Here is a 6,000-nt window from a genome sequence, read left to right as displayed (position 1 = left end):
AATATGCGGTATGAATAATTATTCACAGAGATTACTGGTGAGTGATGGATTTCAGCTGCGTTGCACATGTATCTGAGGCTAATTGTGTCATAGATGTGACATGCCATTTGAATATGCATTCACTCATGTGATGTCACTAACCTTTTTGAAGGACTGAATCAAGGTTCTTGGGGTTTGTTTGCTGAAGTGCCGCATCATGGGCTTACCCAGGCTTAACCAAATGCTGGTTTAAGATTTTAAAGCGGAAGTGTTTGCAGTAAATTAAAGTAAAATACCATGAAGTGTCGTGAATGTGGTCTTTGGATCAGACTAGGAAGTTGGGTGACACGGTAGCATTGTTGTTAGCACTGTTGCTTCACAGTGCCAGGGACCCAGATTCGATCCCTGGCTTGCGTTACTGTCTGTGTGGAGTTTTCACATCCTCCCCGTGTCTACGTGCTTGTTAGGTGAATTGGACATTCTGAACTCTCCCTCAATATAACTGAACATGCGCCATAGTGTGGCGACTAGGGGATTTTCACTGTAGCTTCATTGCAGTGTTAATGTAAGCCTTCTTGTGACACTAATAAAGATTTTTATTGATGACTGGCCTATGGGTCAGGCACGATAAGCTAAGGAACGTGACCTTCAAGGCCAAGCTAAGATATGCAGATAACTGGACAATGTGGTAAATCCTAATAAATCGTGATTCACAAAACTAAGGGTCAGGTCAATCTCCATGAGTTTGTAAATACAGATGTACCAAATTAGATGTGCAAGATAAAAACAATGAGAGTTAGTGGTGAAGCATCACAAAGATGCTATAAATGCCTGACAGAGGCAGCACAGTGGCGCAGTGAGTTAGCCCTGCTGCCTCACGGCACCGAGGTCCCAGGTTCGATCCCGGCTCTGGGTTACTGTCCGTGTGGAGTTTGCACATTCTCCCCGTGTTTCTGTGGGTTTTGCCCCCACAACCCAAAAGATGTATAGGCTAGGTGGATTGGCTATGCTAAATTGCCCCTTAAATTGAAAAAATTTAATGGGTACTCTAAATTTATTTTAATAAATAAATGCCTGACAGAAACTGTATTTTTGAAGAGTACCTTAGAGCATCTTGAGAATGCATTCCCCTATAGGCATACTTATATTGAATAAATTGCTGCCTGATTCGCCTATAGCTGAGTGTCTTTAGATATTGCACAATACTGTTAAGACTATATGATCCCACAGTTTCCTACGAATTTGTTTGGAGGGCCTTATGGGAACCTGTGGATACAGTGCACCTCCTCTGCCCTCTTCTTCACCTTCATAGTCAAGGTCACCAGTGCTGCATTACGATATTTTGCAGTTCATTGTGTCTCTTGTCTCTCTATTCCAGTCTTGTCTCTTTCTCATGTCAGAATCAGTTATAGAATAATTCCCAGCACATTCTCCATTCACAATGCATAACATCTCCTTTAAGATAATGCAGGTTAGTCTTAACTGGTGATTTTGGACCTCCTGCTGAGGTGTGCAGACAAGAGAGAACATAGGATATAAGAGCAGGAGTAGGCCATTCAGCCCTTCGAGCCTACTGCACCATTTAATAAGATCCTGGCTGATCTTTAAAACCGTTTATTGTCACAAGTCGGGTTCAAATGAAGTTACTGTGAAAAGCCCCGAGTCGCCACATTCCGGCGCCTGTTTGGGGAGGCTGGCATAAGGCCTTTCTTCTACTTCAACACAATTTTCCTACACAATTCCCATTTCCCTTGATGTTTTAATATACATCTATAGTATTTAATATGTTTTTAATATCTGGCAATCTCAGTCCTGAACATGAACAATGACTGAGCCTCCACAGCCCTCTGGGGCAGAGTATTCCAAAGATTCACCAACCTCGCCCTCTACCATATATATTTTAATTATGCTGGAATCCTCATATCCAGTTGTAAGTGCTCATCTTCACAAAGAAAAGATGGCAGTTAAAGGTTATTCAAAAAATTCCCAGGGCCAATTTAGTTGTTCACTTGCTGTGTTGTTTTGTGGCCAGTTGCTCACGTTAAATGTGAGCCAGTTCCTCACAGAGCGGTCTATGAGGAAGACTCAAACCAATATGGCAAACAGGTGGAAAAGTCTAGGTTTGAGACAAGGGAGGGAGAACAGCATTAATGGAACTGTTCAGATACCAGCAGAAGTTAGAAATATTACCAGAGGGAGATGAAAAAAAGAGGCTGAGAGGCAGGCATAAATAATAAACTGGGCTAAAAATAGTTCCAGGGGGGCAGCACGGTGGCGCAGTGGTTAGCATTGCTGCCTACGACGCTGAGGACCCGGGTTCGAATCCCGGCTCTGGGTCACTGTCCATATGGAGTTTGCACATTCTCCCTGTGTCTGCGTGGGTTTCACCCCCACAACCCAAAGATGTGCAGGATAGGTAGATTGGCCACTCTAAATTGCCCCTTAATTGGAAAAAATTATTGGGTACTCTAAATTTTTTTTTTTTTTAAATAGGTCCAGGCATGACTTGAAAGAAAGACTTGCATTTATATACTGCTTCTTATGGTCACCAGACATATCAAAGCACTTTACAGCCAATGAAGTACTTTTGTAGTGTAGTGGCTAATATAATAAAGGAAACACAACAAACTTCCAAAAACAGCTGATTGATAATGACTAGATAATCTATTTTCTCTGATGTTGATTGAAAGATAAATATATTCTTTTATAAATTTAGAGTACCCAATTCATTTTTTCCAATTAAGGGGCAATTTAGCGTGGCCAATCTACCGACTCTGCCCATCTTTTGGGTTGTGGGGGCGAAACCCAAGCAAACATGGGGAGAATGTGCAAACTCCACACAGACAGTGACCCAGAGCCGGGCTCGAACCTGGGACCTCGGCGCCGTGAGACAGCAGCACTAACCACTGCGCCACCGTGCTGCCCGAAAGATAAATATTGACCGGGTACGAGGGATAATACTCCAGTTCTTCTTCAAAAGAGTGCTATGCGATAATTTGCATCCAACGGAACAGGAAGATAGTGCTTCGATTTAGCATCTCGAGAGGGATTCTCTGGTTTCCCCAGTCGTTACGTGTTTCTCGGCGGCGTGCCGTTCGCTGGCAGCAGGATTCTCCCTTCCCCCCACTTGTCAATGGAATTTCCCATTGAAGCCACCCCGAGCCATTTGGAAACCCACAGGCGGGGGTGCATTGCCAGTGGGAACAGAGAATCCCAGTGGTCGGAGAATTCCAGCCCTCATTTGAAAAGTGGCACAGTGCTGTATTCCCTCAGTACTGCACTGGAGTGTCAGCCCTGATTTTTGTGCCCTGGAGTAGGACTTGAGCCCAGAACTTCAAGGCACGAGATGAGAGTGCGACCAACCAAGCCACAGCCGGCACAGAATTGCTCCCAGCATGCACCAGAAGCCAAGGCTGTATTCTTAAGGCCAGCCGCAAATTGGACTGGGACTCATTTCAATAATTGACAATTGTTAACTGTGATCTGTAGGTATCTGTTATGTTCCCCAGAGATAGTTCTACCAGTTTAAAGGTTTCAAATTTGAGCTGGCTATCACCCAACCAACGTCCTGCATGTCGGTCATGGGTTGCATGAGGTGAGCTTGGGAGGGGAAGAAGCATCGTTAATATTAACTCTACTGACACACAATCCGGTGAGAGACAGCTGAAACCTTGTGGTAAATGTAAAAAAAAAATTATATTTTTGCAGTAATATTATTAAAATTTGGGTTAAGATGCATACAGATAGTATAACTGCTAGTGTGGTGATTAAGGTGTTGTAAAAGTGAGCTGACCATTGATTTTCAGGTGAAATGTTCTGCCAATAGATCTTGAGAATCATTTACCTGTTTACAGCCAGCTAACTAATGGAATATTGGTTTGGCTTTAAGAACCCTTGGGGTGCAGACAATTTGTGAAGGTATTGTGTTTATTCTGGAAGAACAAGTCAAGGGACATCTTGTAAGAAGAGACAAAAGAATGCCTCATGCTTTGGGTACCAGTAATCAGAACAGCCAGGTCTGTCTGAAGGGTCAGCATGTCCTAGAACTCTAATCTGAACAGAAGGTTTCAGTTTGGTCCAGAAAGGGTCACCCTCCATGTAAATCTCTGGCAGTTAACTTTGTACATGAGTGGTATTTAATATATATTTGGGGTTAATTGAAATATAGTGGCAGGTTTAGGAAGTAAGTTAAGGTTTCTTCTATCACTTAAGAACTGTTGTAACTGTTAACTGTAAAGCTATTTCTTTGTTGCTAAAATGGGTAACTTTGTGATTAAACAAAAGTTTGTTGGGGGGGGGGGGTGGAAGAATGCTAGGATCACAAAGAAGGTCTCACAAAAAACAAAATCAAGGGGAGGGCTGGCCCTCCCAAACCTGCAATTCTACCACTGGGCGGTGACGGCCGAGCGAGTAAGGGGATGGATCAAGGAGCCAGAAGCTAGGTGGGTGCGCGCGGAGGAGGCCTCCTGTAAGGGGACCTCCCTCCGGGTCCTCGCCACTGCGGCACTCCCATCCCCACCCAAAAAACACCCCAGCAGCCCGGTGGTGATAGCCACCCTCCAGTCCTGGAACCAGCTACGGCAATCTGGCCTGACCAAAAAGTCAGACAAAGCTCCCATCTGTAACAACCATAGGTTCCCGCCAGCACTGATCGACGCCACCTTCAAAAGGTGGATACAAGATGACGGGACACTGACAGTCAGGGACATATACACTAACGGCAGGGTTGCGACACTGGACGAACTGACGGAGAAATACCAGGTGGCCGGGGGAACGTGCTAACGTACCTGCAGCTCAGAAACTTCCTACGAAAGGAGACAAGGACTTACCCACAACCGCCACGACAGACATTACTGGAAGAGTTACTGGACGCAAGCATATTAGAGAGAGGAAACTGTAACGACATGTACGACCGACTGGTAGAAGACGGCCGACACCGTACTGGACGCAACAAGAAGGAAATGGGAGGAGGCCCTGGGGATGGAGATAGGGTGGGGACTCTGGAGCGAAGCACTGCATAGGGTCAACTCCACCTCCACCTGCGCAAGGCGCAGCCTGACGCAACTAAAAGTGGTACATAGAGCCCACTTAACAAGAACCCGTATGAGTAGGTTCTTCCTGGAGGTGGAGGACAGATGTGAATGGTGCCAAGGAAGCCCGGCCAACCATGGCCACATGTTCTGGTCCTGCCCCAGATGTGTGGAGTACTGGACTGCCTTCTTCGAGTCAATGTCCAAAGTGGTGGGAGTGAGTGTAGAGCCATGCCCGATAGTGGCGGTCATCAGGGTTTCAGACCAGCCAGATCTATTTCTGGGGTGGAGGGCAGACGCCCTTGCCTTTGCCTCCCTGATCGCCCAACATAGAATCCTGTTTGGCTGGCGGTCAGCAGCACCACCCAAAGCTGCAGACTGGCTGTCCGACCTCTCGGAATCCCTCCAAATGGAGAAAATTAAAATCGCCATCCGAGGGTCAGATGAAGGGCTTCCACAGAACTTGGGAGCCATTCACCCGAATGTTCCGGGACTTGTTTGTGGCCAACAAACAAGGAGAAGAATAGCCAGGTAGCCAGGAACCAGGGGAAAGCAGCCGAAGCATGAGAGGGGGAGATAGAACGGGAGGGGGTTGGGGGGGGGACAACTCATTGTAAGAGGAAGGAAAGGCGAACTACGGCGGGGGGAGGAGGAGGGAAGAGACAGGGAACAATAGAGGAGAGCCAGGGAGGCAGAGGGGGGGGGGGGGGGGGGGGGGGGGGGGGGGTGGGGGGGGGGGGGGGGGGGGGGGGGGGGGGGGGGGGGGGGGGGGGGGGGAGGGGGGGAGGCAGGGAAACGTTAACCAACCTGACATATACAGGAACAGAGAAAAGGGAGAACACAGGTGGAGGACGGGAGGGCCGGCGGAAGCGGTAGCGTGCACGTAAGACAACGGTGGTGAAATCCGACCGGGAGAAGCGAGGGGCAACACCGGCACCAGACCCACTCGAGGATTGCCCTCCGGAAGTGCCTTGCCAGCACGAACGAATGC

Source organism: Scyliorhinus canicula, chromosome 8 (genome assembly GCF_902713615.1).
Source record: "Scyliorhinus canicula chromosome 8, sScyCan1.1, whole genome shotgun sequence".
Taxonomy (NCBI): Eukaryota; Metazoa; Chordata; class Chondrichthyes; order Carcharhiniformes; family Scyliorhinidae; genus Scyliorhinus; species Scyliorhinus canicula.
Note: the sequence above shows the minus strand (reverse complement) of the source record.